At 37.0% G+C, this 23928-nt stretch overlaps 1 long non-coding RNA gene across 3 annotated transcripts in view; it reads right to left on the reverse strand.

The window, feature by feature from the left end:
• LOC149119615 (uncharacterized) overlaps positions 1 to 23928 on the reverse strand; it is a 76788-nt gene that overhangs the window by 23309 nt on the left and 29551 nt on the right. For all 3 annotated transcript variants that reach the window (XR_016227711.1, XR_016227710.1, XR_016227709.1), the window contains exon 2: positions 20780 to 21003. This is a non-coding gene — a long non-coding RNA (uncharacterized LOC149119615). The remainder of the gene's footprint in view (positions 1 to 20779; positions 21004 to 23928) is intronic.

Below are 23928 nucleotides of genomic sequence, written 5' to 3' on the forward strand. Positions count from 1 at the left end.
AAAGTTTATATATATATATGTGTGTGTATATATATATATATATATATATATATATAACTATGTTGGCACCCTGATCTCAGAAGTCCGGGCATCACAAGTATGAGAATTTATTTCTTTTGTTTATAAGCCACTCAATCTATAATACTATAATATAGCATCCTGGATTAAAACAACACCCCTTCCAAACTCTTCTAATCACCACTGTAGAACAAGAATTTTCACATTCTCCTGAATTTTCATGATTTTTTTCCTCAGTTTCAGTTCCAGAACATAACTGTCATCTTCTGTCATACACAGTTGTATCAAAGTGATCTTACAGAGTTGAGATTCGCTGAATTTTCAATTGTGAATTCATCTGTGTATACATGCCTCCATCATGATCATTTCATAGTGTTATTTTTGGTTATATTTTCAAATTATTTAGTTGTACTTCCACCCTCCATAAACATGCAATCTACACAGTACTCCTAGAATCATAATAAAATTGGATTTGATGAAATAAAAATTCACATACAAAGCAGTAGCATTTTTATACACTAATGATGAACTCATCGAGTTTCAAGAAAGGAACTGCAATCACAATAGCCACAAAATTAATCAAGAATAAACTTGAAAGTTATAGTGAAAGATCACTATAATGAAAATTATAAAACAGTGATGAAGGAAATCATCAAGGACAGAAATAAATGGAAAATATCCCTTGCTTATGAATTGGAACAATCAGTATCATCGAAATATTTATATTACCTAAAACAATCAACAGATTCAATGCACTCCTTATCAAAATATTAATGACATTCTTTACATAATTAGAAAAAAATCTTAAAGTCCTTATGGAATCACAAAAATCCCAGAATATCAAAGTGATCCTGAGTAAAAATCAATCTGGTGGCATCACAATGCCTGACTCCAAAGCATACTACAAATCAATAGTAATTAAAACAGCATGGTAATGACATGAAACTGACAAATACATCACTGGAACAGAATAGAAAGTCTAGAAAATAAGCCATATATATGCAGCCAACTGATTTTTGACAAATATGCACAGACCAAACATTTCAGTAAGGTTAATCTCTTCAATACATGGTGCTGGCAAAACTGGATTATGTAGAAGGATGACATTAGATATATATTTCACACCATATACAAAAATTAATCCAAGATAACCAAGGACCTAAATTTAAGACCTGAGACTGTAAAGTTGCTGGAAGATAATGTAGGAGAAATAGAAACATTGGTGTAGTTGATGACTTCTTAGGTAAGACTCCCAAAATAGATGCAGCAAAAGCAAAACTAGACAAATAAGATTATGACAAACTCAGAAGCTTCTGAAAAGCAAAGGCAATAATCAATAATGTGAAGGGGCACCCAAGAGAATGGGAAAAACATTTGCAAGCTAAGTATGCAACAAATGATTCATTTACAGAATATACCAGCAACTGAAAAAAACTGAACAGAAATATATTTAATCCAGTTATCAACAAAGAACCTCAATAGACAGTTCTCAAAAAAAGAAATACAAATGTCCAACACATATATGAAAAAATGTTTAACATCACTAGCCATTAGGGAAATGCAAATCAAGAGTACAATGAGGTATTACTTCATGCCTGTCAAAATGCCCATTATCCAAAAGATAGAGTAACAAATGCTAGTGAGGCCGTGGAAAAATGGGAACTTTTATACACTATTGGTGGGAATATAAATTAGTGTATCAACTGTGGAAAGCAGTGTGGAGATTTCTTTTTCTTATTTTAAAGATGTATTTATTTATATATTTGAAAATCAGAGTTACAGAGAGACAGAGAGAGGGAGATTTTTTCATCTGATGCTTCACTCTCCAAGAGCCATAATGGCCAGGGGGGGCCAGGCCAAAGCCAGAAGCTTCTTCTTGGTCTCCCACAAATGTAACAGAGGCCCAAACACTTGTCCGCCTCCACTGTTTTTTTCCAGGCCATCAGAGGTAGCTGCATTGGAAGTGGAGTAGTCAGTACCTGAATCAGCGATGTCAACATCGCAGGTGGAGGGTTTACCCATTACTTCACAACACCAGCTACAGAAATTTCTTTTAAAAACTGGAAATACACTTGGCATATGATCCAGCAATCACTCTACTTGAGTATATTATCCAAAAAACGTCAACATGTTTTATCACAGAAATACCTGAACCACCATGTTCATAGCAGCATTAAACAGTAGCCCAATTATGTAATTGGCCAAGGTGTCCATCATCAGTTAAATGAATAAAGAAAATGTGGTATATATACACAATGGAATTTTATTCAATTATAATAAAAGAATGAAACTACCCTTTTGCAGCAGAGTGGATGCAATTGGAAGACATCATGTTGAGTGAAATAAGCCAGACACAGAAGACAAATAACTAATGTTCTCCCTTATATTTGAGAACTAAAATTTAAAAAAATTGAAAAACAAATAAAAAAACACAAAGATGCATTGTGTCAGTATTGTTGCAAATATAGTTTTGTCAAACTTTGTTGTAAAAATTGTCAACCTATGGTTAAGAATGATACACTACTATAGTTTTATTGATCTATGATGTTTAAAAAATTAGTATATAGGAGTGAGATGGTCATCTTTTCATTTGATTCATTCATTGTTCACAGCTTATACCTATATTCCTCCTAAATATTGGTGATTTTCCTTTTCACTTGTTCACCTCTTTGTTCAGTAGATTATTGTGCCTTTGAGTATAATGCAAATTAAACATTTTCTCTCAAAAACTGAAAAACAAAAAAAGGGAGGGAAGGAAGGAAATAAGGCAGGCAGGAAGGAAGGGAGGAGGGAAGGGGATGAGGAAGGGAAAAATATATATATTCTTAAAAATTAAAAAAAATTCACATGCTCATGGATTGGATTGGAAGAATCAATATCATCAAAATGTCCATACTACTGAAAGCAATCTAAAGATTCAATGTGATACCAATCAAAGCACCAAGAACAATCTTATTGGATATAGAAAATGATACTGAAATTCATATGGAAACACAGCAGACCACGAATAGCTAAAACAATCTTATACAACAAAAACAAAGCCAGAGACATCATAATATCTGATTTCAAGACATACTCAAGGACAATCATAATCAAAACAATCTGGTACTGGTACAAAAACAGATAGATAAACCAATGGAACAGAATAGAAATGCCAGAAATCAATCCAAGCATCTATATCCAATGCATCTTTGACAAAGGAGCCAAAATCAATACCTGGAGCAATGACAGTCTCTTCAAATTGTGCTGGGAAAACTGGATCTTCACATGCAAAAGAATGAAGCAAGACTCCTACCTTTCACTCTACAAAAAAAATCCACTCAAAATGGATTAAAGGCTTAAATCTATAACCTGATACTGTCAAATTTCTAGAGAACATTGCAGAAACTCTGCAAGACATTGGCATAAGTAAAAAGTTATTGGAAAAGACCCCAGAGGCACAGACAGGCAATCAAAGCCAAAGTCAACAAATGGTATTGCACAAAATTTAGAAGCTTATGTAGTGCAAAAGAAGCACTCAGCAAAGTGAAGAGACAACCGACAGAATGGGAGAAAATATTTGCAAACCATACAGCTGAGAAAGAATTAATAACTAGAATCTACAATGAGATCAAGAAACTCCACAACAACAAAACAAACAACCCAGTTAAGAAATGAGCAAAGGACATAAGCAAACATTTTTTCAAAAGAGGAAATTCAAATGACCAAGAGACATATGAAAAAAATGCTCAGGATCACTAGCCATCAGGGAAATGCAAATCAAAAGCACAATGAGGTTCTACCTCACCCTGGTTAGAATGGATTACATAAAGAAATCAACAAATAACAAATCCTGGAGAGGATGTGTGGAAATAGGCAACCTAAACCACTATTGGTGGGAATATAAACTGGTACAGCCACTCTAGAAAACAGTATGGAGATACCTTAGGAATCTAAATAAAGACCTACCATATGATCCAGCCATCACACTCCTCGGAATTTACCCAAGGGAAATGAAATCAGCAAATAAAAGAGCTATCTGCACCTCCATGTTTATTGCAGCTCAATTCATAATAGCTAAGACATGGAATCAGCCTAAGTGCTCCTCAGTGGAAGACTGGATAAAGAAATTATGAGATACGTACTCTATGGAATACTAAACAGTGGTAAAAAAAAATGAAATCCAGTCATTTACAACAAAATGAATGAAACTGGAAAATACTGTACTTAGTGAAATTAGCCAGTCCCAAAGGGAAAAATACCACATGTTCTCCCTGATCTGTGATAGCTAATAGAACACCTAAGGTCAATCTGAGGAAGTGAAACTGAAACTTTGTGAAGCAATCGCTTTGAACCTCTCTTGTCTTGATTGTTGAAGAACAGTTTGCTTTTTTTTTTCCTTCATTTGTTTCTCTTTTTTCTTCTTTCTCATACTATCTGTTGAACTTTTACCCAAAATAGAGATAGTCATATATGTATAAAGTTAACTGAAAATAGATCTTAGTAAAAAACAGGAGTGGAAATAAGAGAGGTAAGATGAAAGGGGGTAGGAGTGTGGGTCAGAGGGTGGGCACTGTGGGAAAAATCATCATGTTTCTAAAGACATAACTGTGAAACATATGAAGTTTGCAACTGCAAAACTGTATAATTCTTCATATATTCATACAGACCTATTCCTAAGGATACAGTTTAAAAACTTACTATGAGTTCCCAAACTTCCTTAAACTGGGTGGAAAAAATAGCATTTGGAATGTTAGAGAGAGCATGGAGATAAGATTAAGTGATAAAGTGATCACATTGATAGGATTTAGATTTAAAGTGATCATATAAATAGGACTAAATATTTGAAAATAATAATAGAAAGAATCAAAAAAAAGTGAATGCTCCAACATTGGAAGCAATCCATTCAGCAGACTCAGAATGACAATCACTTCAAATAACACTCTGACTTCAGAATCAGCCATTAAGGCATTGTGGTCTGGCTGAAAAACCTCTGAGAGCATGTTAGGAATGGAAAGCCAAAACACTGTGACAAAAAGTTTCCCACATGAAGGCCTTCTGTGGGTGAGACTCCAACAGAAAGAAGTGATCATCAAAGAAATATGTACTTACTCTGAAGGGAGGAGAGAACTTCCACTTTGCCCATGGCCCTGTCTAAATAAGGAAGGAGTCAGTGTATTCAAAGAAGCTTCCACAGCCTAGGCAGCTCACATCAAGAGCCTTGGGTGATCACTGTTGTCATACATAAGAGTGTTACTTGTTAAATTAACAATAGTCACTGTGCACTAACTTCCCATGCAAGACCTCAAAGACTTATACTATGAAAGTTAATGGTAAAACTTGACCACAACGATTGACTTCGTTTTAAGGTAAAGTGGAGGACATCATCTATGTATGACAAGCCATAGTCTAACCACTTGCAAAAGATGCATCATTCCTGGATTCTTCACCAAAGTTAACTCTCTAAAAAAATAGATAGATAGATAGATAGATAAAGTCAAATCTCAAAAAAGTTTATTTTTATTGACTTAAAAAGTATTTTCTTCCCTTATTGTAATAGCAAGTCTGTTGTTGTTCTATTGCACAGTAGTGTAATAATAATTAGCAATAACATACTGTATGTTTCTAAATAGCTAGAAAAAAACTTCTGAATATATACACTACAAAGAAACCTTGAATATATGAAATGATGGATGCTAATTATCCTGAATGATCATTCAAATGTATGCATGTATCAAAATATTACATTGTACCCCATAAATAGTCACAATTACTGTTTGTCAATAAATTTAAAAATTTTTGAAATTTAAAAAAATAAAAAGAAAAACATGCAATATATATATATTCTTAAAATGGTATCTATGTACTACACTGAATCTGTTCTCTTTGTATTGATGTTAGATTAACATGAAAAAATAAACTAAAAATAAAGAAAATTTGACTTTATGGGCAACTGAATCATCAATAAATTTGTGATATTTTCATGTCATTCTGGTAACAGAGAAAAAAATTTACCTCAGCAAAACTAAACAGACATTGTGGGGATATATATTGATGAAACATCTCTATTCTAAGATTACACATGCTTCAATTGTACTATGGTTTCATTTGTCAAAACCATGATCATACTTTGAATTAGTGTGAAAATTATGAAATGTTATTCAAAAAGAGGAACATATTGAGACTGAACTTTATAATCAATTAAGTATATTGAAAATAAGAAGCCCATTTGATCTGAAACCTTTTTCAAAGCCTTCCTTTTCAATACCTGTGTTAATAAAAATAATCTTATCTCTGCTTGGGTTGCTGCATAGACTATAAATTGGATATAAAGCAAAATTAGTGGGAGGGCAACAGTTAAAAGGTTCTTATAAAAGTATAGAGATCTGGGCAGGCACTGTGGTGTAGCAGGTAAAGCAGCCACTTGCAGTGCTGGAATCCCATATGGGTGCCAGTTCAACTCCCAGCTGTTCTAATTCTGATCCAGCTCTCTGCTATGGCCTGAGAAAGCAGTAGAAGATGGCTCAAGTCCTTGGGTCACTGTACCTACATGAGTGACCTGGAAGAAGCTCCTGGCTCCTTGTTTCAGATTGGCCCAGCTTCAACTGTTGTAGCCATTTGGGGAGTGAACCAGCAGATGGAAGACACACTCTCTCTCTGTGCCTCTCTGTAGCTCCACCTTTTGAATAAATAAATCTTTTAAAAAACGTATAGAGATTAGTAATGAAAACACAAAATAGGGAAGTGTCACTGCGACTGGAAAGTATAGAAAATACTGAAGAAACATTTATGGAGTAGAAGGGCAGGATTTGATAACTGATAAGAAATAGAAATCAAAAAGCATGGAGAAATTAAAATGAGTTTCAGATTTCTAGTATGGCTGAACGAAGTAGAGTATGTTAGCAACCTTAGACCAGTAGGAATTTTAGACTGTATTTGGAGATGTTAAGTTTGAGGCATCTAAGATGTGGAGACCATAATAAGGTCTGTGCAAGTAACAGAAATTATGGTATCACCAATAGAGAGGAGGAGTTGGAAACATTCAACCATTAATCTACAAAGTATTAAATAATCAAAATGTAAAATGTATGGTTCTAGACACAGGGTGTACAGTGATGATTGAGGGAGACCAGATCTTTCTTCATAGAGCTGACACACTAGTTTTTGGAATTGTCCAGAAAGACTATAAAAAAGAGGGGCAGGGACATGGCGTTGCACTTATTTGTGACATTCACATTTCACGTTGAAGTGCTCCGTTCATGTCCCAGTTCCTCTGCTTCAAATCCAGCTTTTTGTTTATGTGTACCCTGGGAAGCAACAGGTTATGTTTCAAGTATGTCCTTGCCATCCACATGGGAGACCCAGATGGAGTTTCAGGCTCCTGGCTTTGGCCTGCTCCCACTCTTACCTTCGCAGAAACTTAGGGAGTGAGGTAGTAGCTAGACAATTTCACTCTCTCTCTCTCTCTTTCAAATAAAATGTGAATAAATAAAAATTTCAGAAAATAATAAAACAAGTACAGGACAAAAATAGTCCTAGAATTCTAGGGAATATTAATATTAAAGTACAAGATTGAGGAAGTAGATATATCAAAGGATGCCAAGAAGAAATAGTCAAAACTAGAACAAGTTTGAGGTGATGAAATGTAAAACCGAAGCATTTTAAAAAGATTGATAGTATCAGATACAACAGAGGAATCAAAACAGAAAAGGAGTGGAAACAATTACTGTTTTGTTTTGTTTGGTCACTGTTTTATAACAATCTATTTGCTAGATTAAAATGTTCCATATAATAGCCATAAAATATAAAACTATGAAACTTCAAAAATATTTATTAACTGATATTAAAACTGTCCAGAGCATACTGTTTAAAAAAGAATCCCAAAGTACTGCAGAGCAGTGTGCATTAACTACTGAACACATTGCCCTACTGATTTCAAGAGGGAAAATAGTGTATATTCTGGCCTTGTTTATTTTTCCATAAATACATTGGTAGGAGAGGCAGCAAATTATTGAAAGTATTCAAAAGGTTCTTGGTTTGTGAGGGAGAAAGGTATGACAGCAGAGTGCAAGAAAACTTTTGATGCATATCATTTTATATTGTTTTGTTTATTAAACTATGCTTGTATTATCTAGTAAAAATGATAGAGCAAAAATGGCTTATAATGAATTTATATTGGTAAACATTGATAGCTAAAAACATTTTAGAGGGGCTAACATTGTGATGTAGTGGGTTATGCCACTGTTTGCAACACCAGCATCCCATATTGGAATACCAGTTACTGTTCCCCTTCCAATCCAACTTCTTTTTTTTTAACTTTCATTTAATGAATATAAATTTCCAAAGTACGATTTATGGATTACAATGGCTTCCCCCACATACCGTCCCTCCCACCCACTACCCTCCCCTTTCCCACTCCCTCTCCCCTTCCATTCACATCAAGATTCATTTTCAATTATCTTAATATACAGAAGATCAGCTTAGTATACATTAAGTAAGGATTTCAACAGTTTGCTCCCACACAGAAACATAAAGTGAAAAATAATAGATGATTTTTTTTAAATGATGATGAAATCAGATCAGACCTATTGTCATGTTTAATCCCAGTGAGAGTCAAGTTGGGAATTGAGAATTTCTTTTTTTTTTTTACAGAGGATCAGCTTAGCATACATTAAGTAAAGATTTCAACAGTTTGCACCCCCATAGAAACACAAAGTGAAATATACTGTTTGAGTACTCGTTATAGCATTAAATCTCAATACACAGCACATGAAGGACAGAGATCCTACATGAGGAGTAAGTGCACAGTGACTCCTGTTGTTGACTTTACCAATTGACACTCCTGTCTATGGCATCAGTAGTCTCCCTATGCTCCAGTCATGAGTTTCCAAGGCTATGGAAGCCCTCTGAGTTCTCCGACTCTTATCTTGCTTAGACAAGGTCATAGTCAAAGTGGAGGTTCTCTCCTCCCTTCAGAGAAAGGTACCTCCTTCTTTGAAGACCTGTTCTTTCCACTGGGATCTCACTCGCAGAGATCTTTTGCCAGAGTGTCTTGGCTTTCCATGCCTGAAATACTCTCATGGGCTTTTCAGCCAGATCGGAATGCCTTTAGGGCTGATTCTGAGGCCAGAGTGCTATTTAGGACATCTGCCATTCTATGAGTCTGCTGAGTATCTCACTTCCCATGTTGGATCACTCTCCCCTTTATTTATTCCATCGGTTAGTGTTAGCAGGTACTAGACTTGTTTATGTGCTCCCTTTGACTCTTAGTCCTTTCATTATGATCAATTGTGAACTGAAATTGATCACTTGGAATAGTGAGATGGCATTGGTACATGCCACCCTGCCAATCCAACTTCTTGCTAAGCACCTCAGAAGGCATCAGACAATGACATAAAACTTGGGCCCCTGCCACCCATGTAGGAAGCCAGGATGGAATCCTGTCCTACACCTGGGTGATGTGACCATTTGTAGAGTGAACCAGTGGGCAGAGGACTGATCTCTCTCTCTCTCTCTCTCTCTGTGTGTGTGTGTGTGTGTGTGCCTCTTTCTGTTTCTTTGCCTTTTGAATAATAAATAAGAAAATAAATCTTTAAAAAATAAACATTTTTCAAAATTCAAAGCAATCATTAAACAAACGTTAACTTGAGGCATTTTTAAAGATTCAAACATATGAGTAGGCTTATTTATGGTTGATGATGTTTGGTTTTTCATAAAGACAATGTAATGCTTTTATAATTTAAAAACAAATGACAATATAAATTTTCATCTTATGCTTGAAATATGTTTAAAATTTAAGTTTTAATTTAAAATTTAAATTTAAATGTTTCCTTTGTAAACTTAAAACTATTATGAAATGGAAAGATTTAAAAATCATTTTGTCTATATAGGATTACTTATGGATGATAAATGTGTGTCAATGTATGGCTGTGAGTAAGATTACAGTTATAGGAACAAATAAAAAAGACCATTAAAGGTAAATATATTCAGTAGCTTTAAGAATGCAAGAGTTACAGATAGCAACATTTCTAGAATAAATGAACATAGATTCCAAGTGATAGTTTTTAATGAGGAACACTTCATATTTTTATTGTGTCAAAAAATAACAGAAGCTGGCGCCGTGGCTCAATAGGCTAATCCTCCACCTTGCGGCGCCGGCACACCGGGTTCTAGTCCCGGTTGGGGCGCCGGATTCTGTCCCGGTTGCTCCTCTTCCAGTCCAGCTCTCTGCTATGGCCAGGGAGTGCAGTGGAGGATGGCCCAGGTGCTTGGGCCCTGCACCCCATGGGAGACCAGGAAAAGCACCTGGATCCTGGCTCCTGCCATCGGATCAGCGTGGTGAGCCGGCTGCAGCGGCGGCCATTGGAGGGTGATCCAACGGCAAAGGAAGACCTTTCTCTCTCTGTCTCTCTCTCTCACTGTCCACTCTGCCTGTCAAAAAAAAAAAAAAATAACAGAAAATCTACTCTGTTAAAAATATTTTGAATATGGGGCCGGCGCCGTGGCTCAATAGGCTAATCCTCCACCTTGCGGCGCCGGCACACCGGGTTCTAGTCCCGGTTGGGGCGCCGGATTCTGTCCCGGTTGCCCCTCTTCCAGGCCAGCTCTCTGCTATGGCCAGGGAGTGCAGTGGAGGATGGCCCAGGTGCTTGGGCCCTGCACCCCATGGGAGACCAGGAAAAGCACCTGGCTCCTGGCTCCTGCCAGGATCAGCGCGGTGCGCCGGCTGCAGCGGCGGCCATTGGAGGGTGAACCAACGGCAAAAGGAAGACCTTTCTCTCTCTGTCTCTCTCTCTCACTGTCCACTCTGCCTGTCAAAAAAAAAAAAAAAATTTGAATATGAGCTACCTTGTTGCTAAATACATGCAAAATTTTAAATAGCAGACCTAAAACTGTTTCATCTTTCATGACTGAAACTCTATACCCGTTGAACAATAGTTCCCCAATTCCCTCTCCTCCCATCTCTGGCAACCATTATTCTATTTTTTTCTTTTAAAAATGTTTAACTTTTATTTAGTAAATATAAATTTCCAAAGTACAGTTTATGGATTACAATGGTTTCCCCCCTCATAATTTCCCTCCCACTCGCACCCCTCCCATCTCCTGCTCCCTCTCCCCTTCCATTCACATCAAGATTCATTTTCAATTATCTTTATATACAGAAGATCGATTTAGTATATATTAAGTAAAGATTTCATCAGTTTGCACCCACACAGAAACACAAAGTGAAAAATACTGTTTCAGTACTAGGTATAGCATTACTTCACGTTGGACAACACATTAAGGACAGATCCCACATGAGAAGTAAGTACACAGTGACTCCTGTTGTTGACTTAACAATTTGACACTCTTATTTATGGCATCAGAAATCTCCCTAGGCTCTAGTCATGAGTTGCCAAGGCCATGGAAGCCTTTTGAGTTTGCTGACTCTGATCTTATTTAGTCAAGGTCATAGTCAAAGTAGAAGTTCTTTCCTCCCTTTAGAGAAAGGTACCTCCTTCTTTGGTGGCTCCGTTCTTTCCACTGGGATCTCACTCGCAGAGATCTTTCATTTAGGTCTTCTTCTTTTTTTGCCAGAGTGTCTTGGCTTTCCATGCCTAAAATACTCTCATGGGCTCTTCAGCCATATCCAACTGCCTTAAGGGCTGATTCTGAGGCCAGAGTGCTATTTAGGACATCTGCCATTCTATGAGTCTGCTGTGTATCCTGCTTCCCATGTTGGATCGTTCTCTCCATTTTTGATTCTATCAGTTAGTATTAGCAGACACTAGTCTTGTTTATGTGATCCCTTGGACTCTTAGACCAATCAGTGTGATCAATTGTGAACTGAAATTGATCACTTGGACTAGTGAGATGGCATTGGTACATGCCACCTTGATGGGATTTTATTGTAATCCCCTGGCACGTTTCTAACTTCACCATTTGGGGCAAGTCCGATTGAGCATGTCCCAAATTGTACATCTCCTCCCTCTCTTATTCCCACTCATATTTAACAGGGATCACTTTTCAGTTAAAATTTATACACCTAAGAATAATTGTGTGTTAATTACAGAGTTTAACCAATAGTACTAGAACAAAAAATATACTAAAAGGGACAAAGTATTACATTGTACATCAACAGTCAGTACAAGGGCTGATCAAGCCACTGTTTCTCATAGTGTCCATTTCACTTCAACAGGTTTCCCCATTGGTGCTCAGTTAATTGTCGCTGATCAGGGAGAACATATGATATTTGTGCCTTTGGGAATGGCTTAATTCACTGAGCATAATGTTTTCCAGATTCCTCCATCTTGTTGCAAATGACTGGATTTCGTTGTTTTTGACTGCTGTATACTATTCTATAGAGTACATGTCCCATAATTTCTTTATCCAGTCTTCTGTTGATGGGCATTTGGGTTGGTTCCAGGTCTTAGCTATTGTGAATTGAGCTGCAATAAACATTAAGGTGCAGACAGCTTTTTTGTTTGCCATTTTAATTTCCTTTGGGTAAATTCCAAGGAGTGGGATGGCTTGGTTGTATGGTAGGGTTATATTCAGGTTTCTGAGGAATCTCCAGAATGACTTCCAGAGTGGCTTAACCAGTTTGCATTCGCACCAACAGTGGGTTAGTGTCCCTTTTCCCCCACATCCTCGCCAGCATCTGTTGTTGGTAGATTTCTGTATGTGAGCCATTCTCACCAGGGTGAGGTGAAACCTCATTGTGGTTTTGATTTGCATTTTCCTGATTGCTAGTGATCTTGAACATTTTTTCATGTGCCTGTTGGCCATTTGGATTTCCCCTTTTGAAAAATGTCTATTGAGGTCCTTGGCCCATCTCTTAAATGGGTTGTTTGTTTTGTTGTTCACTTCCCAAATGCTTATAACAGCCAAGGTTAAACCAGGAGCTGGAAACTCCATCCTGGTCATTGCTGTGAGTGGTAGTAAACAATGTACTTGAGCCTTTCTCTAATGCCTCCCAGGTGCATTATCAGGAAGCAGGATTAAAAGAGAAGGAGGGGTTCAATACCAGGTACTTAGCCACTTTCATATGTGTTGTAGGCATCCCACGTGGTGGCCTAACCTGTTGTGCCACAATGCCCACATTGAGAATGCATTTCTAGAAAGTTCTTGGATGATTCTTGAGAACTAATGGATTAGAGCTGTATAATTCAACGTTTGCTTTATGTTTTTCTGTATACATATATATTTGACATAAATGTTTTTATCACATTATTGTTAATTCACTAAGCTAATTTGTGTTAGAATATGATGATTGCATATGGTAAAATTACATGATAAAAATGCTTTAAATTTTTTAAGATACAAGGTAGCATTAGTAAAAAATGAGACGTGCCTTACATCATGACAAATATAAGAAAGAAACATTCACAAAAATGAAAGGAGTAATAGACAGAAACACAAAGCTCTCATTTGTAAACTAAGATGAAGTAAAGACCTTCCAAAATAAGCAGAAAATTAAAGTGATTTATCACCATTTTTCCAGTCTTACAAATGATTCTTAAGGATGTGCTACACACAGGAAGAGAGAACAATTATCATCATTACAGAAGACTGTGAAGACAGGAAAAATTGCTTAATAAAACTACAAAGCAAACAATAGCAATAATTATGGGAAAATGATAGGTGCAAATCATAAATAATCAATAATGAATCTGAATGTAAATGATCTAAAACTTGAATATAAATGAGCTAAAATTAATAGATGCAGACTAGGTTAATTAACAAGACCTACCTATTTTCTGCCTACAAGAAGCATACCTCACCAACAAATATACATGCAGACTGAAAGTGAAACAATGGAAAAAGTTATTCCATGGTAACTGAAAGCAAAAAGGGCAGGTGTTGCCATCTTAATATCATACAAAATAGACTTTAACACAAAAACTCATAAAAGATACAATCAAGAGCTTTATATAATGATTAAAGGTTAAATCCAACAGGAATATTTGAATATAAGTGTATATATAACCATGCCAGGGTATCTGGCTATTTAAAAAATATTAATAGATATAAAGGGAGACATAGATTCCAACATAATAGTAATGAGGAACTTCAACCCCCAACTGTCATCAATGGAGAGATTAACTAGACAGAAAATCAACAAAGAAAGGGCAGAGTTAATCGACACTATAGACCAAATGGACTTAAATGATATCTACAGAATTTTTCACCCTACATTTTCAGAGTAATCATTCTTCTCATCAGTGCATGGAACTGTATCTAGGCTATACCATATGCTAGGCCATAAAGCAAGTCTCAGCAAATTCAAAAAATTCAAACCATACCATGCATCTTCTCTGACCACATGGAATGAAGTTGGACATCAATAACTCAAGAATCTCAGGATCATATGCAAATATATTGACAGCAATATATTGAAAAACACACTCTTGAATGAATAGTGGACCATAGAAGAAATCAAAACTGAAATCAAAAATTTTCTGGAAACAAATGAAGATGGCAATACAACATATCAAATTTATGGGATTCAGCAAAAGCACTCTTAGGAGGGAAGTACATAGGTATTAGTGGCTACTCAAGAAAGTGGAAAAGCATCAAATAAATGACACATTGATGCATCTTAAGGACATAGAAAAATAGCAACAAACCAAAGCCAAAGTAGGAAGACAGAAATAATTAAAATTAGAGAAGAAATAAGCGCTTAAAAAAATTAAGCAAAGTTGAAACCAAAGGAAAAAAAAACACAGATAGGTGAAATTAAAAGCTGATTTTAAAAAAATCAACAAAATTGATATCTCACCATCCAAAGTGAACAAAAAAAGAGGGAGAAGACCCAAAATAATAAAAATCAGAGATGAAAAAGGAAATGTAAAAATGAATATCAAAAAATAAAGAGAATCATCAGGAATTACTATAATTAGTTATTTAAAAACAAATTGGAGAATATAGAAGAAATAGATTTCTGGATATAACAATCTACCAAACTTGAGAATGAAGACAAAGAAAACCTAAACAGACCAATAACCAAGATGTAGATTGAATCAGTAATAAAGACCATTTAGGAAGAGAGTATGGAAATTCCTCAGAAATTTGAAAATAAATCAACCATATGATCTAGCTATCCCTTCCTGGTTATTTACCCAAATGAAATGAAATTATCCTATGAAAGAGTTATCCATAACTCCATAATTATTTTTATTTTAATTTTTGAAGATTCATTTTATTTATTTGAAAGACAGTGTTAGAGAGAAAGAGGGAGAGACACAGAGAAAGGTCTTCAATCAGCTTGGTCACTACCTAATGGTTGAAGCCAGGATCCAGGAGCTTCTTCCATGCCTCCTACATGAGTGCAGGGGCCCAACAACTTGGGCTTTCGTCTGCTGCTTTCTTAAGTGCATTAGTAGAAAGCTGGATTGGAAGTGGAGCAGCTGGCACTTGAACCGGCAAATGTATGGGATGCTAGTGCTGCAGATGTTGCTTAAACCATTAAACTACAGTATGGAATGAGGTTTCACCTCATCCTGGTGAGAATGGCTCACATACAGAAATCTACCAACAACAGTTGCTGGTGAGGATGTGGGGAAAAAGGGACACTAACCCACTGTTGGTGGGAATGCAAACTGGTAAAGCCACTCTGGAAGTCAGTCTGGAAGTCCCTCAGAAACCTGAATATAACCTTAGCATACAACCCAGCCATCCCACTCCTTGGAATTTACCCAAAGGAAATTAAATTGCAAACAAACAAAAAAAAGCTGTCTGCACCTTAATGTTTATTGCAGCTCAATTCACAATAGCTGAGACATGGAATCAACCTAAATGCCCATCAACAGAAGATTGGATAAAGAAGTTATGGGGTATGTACTCTACAGAATACTATACAGAAGTAAAAAAAGTGAAATCCGGTCATTTACAACAAAATGGAGGATCTGGAACACATCATGCTGAGTGAATTAAGCCATTCCCAAAGGGACAAATATCATATGTTCTCCCTGATTGGTGACAACTGACCGAACACCAAAAAGGAAACCTGTTGAAGTGAAATGGACACTATGAGAAACAGTGACTTGATCAGCCCTTGTACTGACTGTTGAGGAACAACTTACTACTTTATCCCTTTTAGTATTTTTTGTTCTAATTAATACCACTGGTTGAACTCGTTAATTAACACAAAATTATTCATAGGTGTTTACATTTAACTGAAAAGTGATCACTTTTAAATAGAAGAGTGGGAATAAGAGAGAGAGGACATGTACAGTTTGGGACATGCTCAATCAGACTTGCCCCTAATGGTAGAGTTAGAAACGAGCCAGGGGATTCCAATACAATCCCATCAAGGTGGCATGTACCAATGCCATCTCACTGGTCAAAGTGATCAGTTTCTGTTCATAATTGATCATAATGATAGGGGTAAGTGTCAAAGGGATCACATAAACAAGACTAGTGTCTGCTAATACTAACTGATAGAATCAAAAATAAGAGAACAATCCAACATGGGAAGCAGGATACACAACATACTCATAGAATGGCAGATATCCTAAATAGCACTCTGGCCTCAGAATCAGTCCTTAAGGCATTCGGATCTGGCTAAAAAGCCCACAAGAGTATTTTAGGCATGGAAAGAAAAGACACTCTGGCCAAAAAAAGAAGAAGACCTAAATGACAGATTTCTGTGAGTGAGACCCCAGTGGAAAGAACGGGCCATCAAAGAAGGAGGTACCTTTCTCTGAAGGGAGGAGAGAACTTCCACATTGACTATGGCCTTGTCTAAATATGATCAGAGTTGGCAAACTCAAGAGGCTCCCACAGCCTTGGCAGCTCATGACAAGATCCTTGGCTGCTCATGATTACTGATGCCATAAACAAGAGTGTCAAATTGTTAAATCAACAACAGGAGTCACTGTGCACTTACTCCTCATGTAGGAGCTCTGTCCTTAATGTGCTGTACATTGTGATTTAACAGTATAACTAGTACTCAAACACTACTTTATACTTTGTGTTTCAGTGTGGGTGCAAACTCTTGAAATCTTTACTTAGTATATACTAAATTGATCTTCTGTATATAAAGATAATTGAAAATGAATCTTGATGTGAATGGGATGGGAGAAGGATGGTTGCGGGTGAGAGGGAGGTTATGGGGGGAAAACCATTATAATCCAAAAGTTGTACTTTTGAAATTTATATTTATTAAATAAAAGTTAAAAAAACTACAGTGTGGGCCACTTCCCAATGATAATTCCATCTCAGTTCATGAAAGCTAGGACAGGGAGTCAACCAAGATGTCCATCAATCAATGACTGGTAGAGAAAATGTGTTATATATCCATTACTCAGCCATAAAAAAGAATGAAATCCTGTCTTTTGCAACAAAATAAATGCAACTGAAACCATTATGCTTAGTGAAATAAGCCAGTCCCCAAAAGACAAATATTGTATATTTTCCCTAATCTGTGGTAACCTTAGAGGACAAAAAAAGTAATGTATATATGAGCTAAATTGACATTTTGAGATTTGATTATTTTTTGCAGCCCTTGTCTCTACTGTTGAGGAACAGTGTTTTGTTTTGCTTCTTAAAATTTGTTGGTTGAAGTGTTTACTGGGTGAAGGATTAAGCTTGTGAGTATAAAATAAACATACTACAGCCATCCCACTCCTTGGAATTTACCCAAAGGAAATTAAATTGGCAAACAACAACAACAAAAAAGCTGTCTGCACCATAATGTTTATTGCAGCTCAATTCACAATAGCTAAGACCTGGAATCAACCTAAATGCCCATTAACAGAAGATTGGATAAAGAAGTTATGGGGCATTTACTCTATAGAATACTATACAGAAGTAAAAAAACAATGAAATCTAGTCATTTACAACAAAATGGAGGATCTGGAACACATCATGCTGAGTGAAATAAGCCATTCCCAAAGGGACAAATATCATATGTTCTCCCTGATTGGTGACAACTAAACGAGCACCAAAAAGGAAACCTGTTGAAGTGAAATGGACACTATGAGAAACAGTGACTTGATCAGCCCTTGTACTGACTGTTGAGGAACAACTTACTACTTTATCCCTTTTAGTATTTTTTTGTCCTACTTAATACTACTGGTTGAACTCTTTAATTAATACACAATTATTCATAGGTGTTTAAAGTTAACTGAAAAGTGATCTCTGTTAAATATAAGAGTGGGAATAAGAGAGGGAGAAGAGGTATATTTTGGCACATGCTCAATTGGACTTGCCCCTAACGGTAGAGTTAGAAACGAGCCAGGGGATTCCAATACAATCCCATCAAGGTGGCATGTACCAATGCCATCTCACTGGTCAAAGTGATCAGTTTCTGTTCATAATTGATCATAACGATAGGGGTAAGTGTCAAAGGGATCACATAAACAAGAATAGTGTCTGCTAATACTGATAGAATTAAAAATGGGAGAATGATCCAACATGGGAAGCGGGATACACAGTAGACTCATAGAACGGCAGATGCCCTAAATAGCACCCTGGCCTCAGAATCAGTCTTTAAGGCATTCAGATCTGGCTAAAAAGCCCATGAGAGTATTTTAGGCATGGAAAGCCAAGACACTCTGGCAAAAAAAAAAAAAATGACCTAAATGAAAGCTCTCTGCAAGTGAGATCCCAGTGGAAAGAATGGGCCATCAAAGAAGGGTAACTTTCTCTGAAGGAAGGAGAGAACTTCCACTTTGACTATGACCTTGTCTAAACAAGATCAGAGTCGACAAGTGTGGGATGGCTGGGTTGTATGGTAGGGTTATATTCAGGTTTCTAAGGAATCTCCAAACTGACTTCCAGAGTGGCTTTACCAGTTTGCTTTTCCACCAACAGCAGATTAGTGTCCCTTTTTCCCCACATTCTCACCAGCAACTGTTGGTAGATTTCTGAATGTGAGCCATTCTCACCGGGGTGAGGTGAAACCTCATTGTGGTTTTGATTTGCATTTCCCTGATTGCTAGTGATCCTGAACATTTTTTCATGTGTCTGTTGGCCATTTGGATTTCTTCTTTTGAAAAATGTCTATTGAGGTCCTTGGCCCATCTCTTAAATGGGTTGTTTGTTTTGTTGTTGTGGAGTTTCTTGATCTCTTTGTAGATTCTGGTTATTAATCCTTTACCTGTTGCATAATTTGCAAATATTTTTTCCCATTCTGTTGGTTGCCTCTTCACTTTCCTGTTTCTTTTGAAGTACAAAAACTTCTCAATTTGATGCAATGCCAATTGTTAATTTGGCAGCCATCATTTTAACATGTGTAACTTCAATCATTTACTCAAACGTCTTCATTGGTTTCCTATGTTGATCCTTAGTTTTGCGTGTAAGGCGCTACACAATCTTCATCACCCTATCTACCTAATTTTATTCTCCTTTACCTTTTTTCTCATTCTTTCCCCTGGTTTATTCCACTCTAACCACTCTGGTCCCTTCGTGTTCCATTTTTTGGAACACACCAAGTATAATCTCTTCTCAGAGCTATTTGTAGTTCAGAACCATCCTCTGCCTAGAATGCCCTTCAGCTAGAAAGCCATGTTAATTGATACCTCACTTTCTTCAAATATCTACAAAATGTAAATCTGAATCTCCCTGACTAGCCTATATACAAAAATATCCCCTTGCTGCTTATTCCTTTTAAGATGTATTTTGTTATTTGAAAAGCAGAATTACAGAGAGAGAATGGGAAACCCTCCCCCACACACACACGGAAGGAGAGAGAGAGAGAGAGAGAGAGAGAGAGAGAGAGAGAAAGACATAAGAGAGGAGACAGATCTTACATCCATAGTTTCACTCCCCAAATGGCTGCAATGGCCAGGGCTTGGACAGACCAAAGCCAGGAGTCAGGAGCCTCTTCCTATGTGGGTGCAGGGGCCCAAGCACTTGGGCCATCTTCTGCTGCTTTCCAAGGCACATTAACATGGAGCTGGAATGGTAGTGGCTCAGCAGGAACTAGAACTGACACCCACATTGGATTCCAGTGATGCAGGCAGCTTTACCCAGTATACCACAATACCACAACCCCCCTTGTCACTTTCTAACTAATATCCTTCCCTTGGTTTTTCTCATAAGACTCAATTAACCTAATTTACTTCAGATAATTAATTCATTATTTGTTTAGTGTCTGTCTCTTCCAGTGAAATGTCAGCTCCATGAGGGCAGGCATTGATACCTGTCTTGTTTAGTACTGAATCCCCAACTCCTAGGGTGGCATCTGGTACATTATTGGCACCCAATAAATATTTGTTCAATAAATTAAAGGGGGAAAGGAAATTAGCTGAAGGAGAGATGAGGTGGAAAGGGCAGTTCTCCTGTATTTTTAAACATGAGATTTGTATATGTTTTTAAGCTTAGGCGATAGAAACAGAGATTAAGCAGTTAAAGATATGGGGAGAAAATATGAAATAACAAATGGAAATTCAATCTCTATGGACACAGGATTTGATGGGAGGGAATAGGTTTGTAATAACTGGTGAAGTTTTTGAAAGAATAGGAAAACTTTCCTTTTTTAATCCAGGGAAAAAGAAAGAGGATGTAATGCAAAGAGAAGGAATTTATTGAATGCATGCTCTACTTCAGACTCTATCCTAGTTGTTTTCACAAATCATTCTCACTTAATTGTCACAAAAATCATGTATGGTATATATCACTATGCTTATTATTCTTAAATAAGGAGAGTTTTTACAAAGTTTAAGTATTTTTACAAATATGATTCAGGTAAAATGTTGTAGAATCAGAATTAGAAATCCATGGGAGGGCATTTGGAACAGTGATTATGATGCGACTTGGGACACTCACATCTCATATCAAAGTATCTGAGTCTCACCTCCAATTCCAATTCCGGCTTCCTAATAATGTGCTCCCAGGAACCAGCAGGTGATGGCTTGAGTAGTTGGGTCTCTGCCACTATGTGAAAAACTGTGATTGAGCTTCTAGATCCAACATCAGCCTGGGCCAGCTCCAGCTATGGTGGGCATTTGAAGAGAGAGACAGCAGATTGAAAATCTCTCTCTCTCTCTCTCTCTCTCTCTCTTTCTCTCTCTCTCTCCCCTGCCAATCAAATAAAAAAAGTTAATTAAAACCATTAAAATCCAGTTATATATGACTCCCAAATCCATGGCATTTCTAATATACATATTGCATGACAAATAAAGAAATAAATTTTTATGAGAAGTTTTAGAGTTCAATTCTCAACAAGTAATATATTTTCTGTGAGATGATCTGCTGAGATTAAGGAAGCAAGATGATGTAAGGGGTTAGGGAAACTTTAGGAGAGCTATAATAGGAAGCTGACTGTGGAAAAGTATATGTATTACTGAACTACCCAGAGGGAGGTAAATGAGAGGAAACATAAGAAGAACGTAGCAGTATTCTGCCCAAAATCAAAGACATCCCTGAAACAAAGAATTCGCTGAGATTAATTCCTGGGTTTTCTTGAAACAGTTAAGGAACTGAAGTCCAGTAGTTAAAATGGGCACAAGGTATTCTCTGAACCACTTCAGAGATAGATAGATAGATAGATAATAGGGAGAGATATAGTCTTCCACCCCCGGGTTTACTACCCAGGGGATTCCAATACAATCCCATCAAGGTGGCATGTACCAATGCCATTGCACTAGTCCAAGTGATCAATTTCAGTTCACAATTGATCACAATGATAGGTCTGGAGTCAAAGGGATCACACAAACAAGACTAGTGTCTGCTAATACTAGCTGATAGAATCAAAAATGGAGAGAACAATCCAACATGGGAAGCAGGATACACAGCAGACTCATAGAATGGCAGATGTCCTAAATAGCACTCTGGCCTCAGAATCAGCCCTTAAGGCAGTTGGATATGGCTGAAGAGCCCATGAGAGTATTTTAGGCATGGAAAGCCAAGACACTCTGGCAAAAAAAGAAGAAGACCTAAATGAAAGATCTCTGTGAGTGAGATCCCAGTGGAAAGAATGGAGCCACCAAAGAAGGAGGTACCTTTCTCTGAAGGGAGGAGAGAACTTCCACTTTGACTATGACCTTGTCGGAATAAGATCGAAGTCAGCAAACTCAAAAGGCTTCCATGGCCTTGGCAACTCATGACTAGAGCCTAGGGAGATTACTGACACCATAAACAAGAGTGTCAAATTGTTAAGTCAACAACAGGAGTCACTGTGTACTTACTGCTCATGTGGGATCTATCCTTAATGTGTTGTCCAATGTGAAGTAATGCTATACCTAGTACTGAAACAGTATTTTACACTTTGTGTTTCTGTGTGGGTGCAAACTGTTGAAATCTTTACTTAATATATACTAAATCGATCTTCTTTCTGTATATAAAGATAATTGAAATTGAATCTTGATGTGAATGGAATGGGAGAGGGAGCGGGAGATGGGAGGGGAGTGAGTGGGAGGGAAATTATGGGGGGGGGAGCCATTGTAATCCATAAACTGTACTTTGGAAATTTATATTTATATTTACTAAATAAAAGTTAAAAAATATTTTTCTTCATGATCCATAATAAAAAATTCATTTCCATTATGATTCAGTATGAAAAAAAAGTTTAACAACAAAATTCTTATCTCTTTCATAGGTAATAAGCCAAATAATACAAAGCAAGTAACTTATATACTATTTTAATTTTAAGTGCAACATAGGTAACCTAATTGAAACAAATTTAAAACCAAGAATTGGGAAATCAGTACAGTTTTTATTAAATTAAATGGGTATTTGTGATTCTTTTTATTAATTAATGTATTAAGATTTTCATTAAAACATGTCTGTTTCATGTTAGTGAGTTCCTATTTGGTGGAGTGAAAATTAAGGTCAGGAAGAATCAGAAGAAAACAGAACTCTAAATTCTTAAAACGTATTTAAGTCTTCCAATGCTTTATGCTCCAAGAACTGGTTTATGTGGTCTATTTTCTATAAAACTGAATAATTCAATTTAATAAAACTTATATAAGTACTTAAATATGTCCCTTCCCCGCTTTACTCTATACAATAGATTTACACAAGTAGGAGAAGGCAAATCAGGTTAGCTTAGACTTTTTTTTTTATTTTTTATTATTTTTATTTTTTGACAGGCAGAGTAGACAGTGAGAGAGAGAGAGACAGAGAGAAAGGTCTTCCTTTTCCGTTGGTTCACCCTCCAAGTCGCAGCTATGGCCGGTGCGTTTCGGCCGGCATGCTGCACTGATCTGAAGGCAGGAGTCAGGTGCTTCCTCCTGGTCTCCCATGCGAGTGCAGGGTCCAAGGACTTTGGGCCATCCTCCACTGCACTCCTGGGCCACAGCAGAGAGCTGGAGTGAAAGAGGAGCAACCGGAATAGAATCTGGCACCCCAACCGGGACTAGAACCCGGGGTGCCGGCGCCGCAGGTGGAGGATTAGCCTAGTGAGCCACAGCGCTGGCCGTTAGCTTAGACTTTGACAGATAACAGGGTACTGGATGAACAGGAAGGTGGCCTCTGTCTCTATCTCTTGTTACTAAGCATCACAAGGACATGCTTTGCAAAAACTGAATAGGGAACTTAAAAAGAAAAAGGTTAGAGACTGCAAATTTACAGAAAACTAGAGAAAACCTTGTGATTGTCTGCTAACAATCCCACGGCTATGAACAGCAATATAGGTTAGCATGGTTAAACCATAGCTAATACACCTGGGACCTAAGACTGATCAAATTGGGGAAATGGGAGATACGAAGGCAGGATGAGCTCACAGAAGAATGAAGATTTTTCTTAAAAAAACCCTTTACAAACTTTTCAGAGGGTATAAACACTTTGATCACTTCCTTTCAATGACTTTTCTTTCTTAGATAAACCCTTCCAGGTTAATTTCTTCTCCTTTCAATAAAGTCTTGCTTCACTCTGCATCCACCCTCTGTCTGTGGTCCTCATTCTTCCTTGACAAGACAATGAACCCAGGTGGCTAAGGAAAATTAGGACCTTAGCCTCAATCAAGATAAGTATTTAGATTCATGAAGGTCACAAAATAACCAA

The sequence above is a fragment of the Oryctolagus cuniculus genome, chromosome X (assembly GCF_051225735.1).
Source record: "Oryctolagus cuniculus isolate XC-2025 breed Fujian yellow rabbit chromosome X, ASM5122573v1, whole genome shotgun sequence".
Lineage (NCBI taxonomy): Eukaryota > Metazoa > Chordata > Mammalia > Lagomorpha > Leporidae > Oryctolagus > Oryctolagus cuniculus.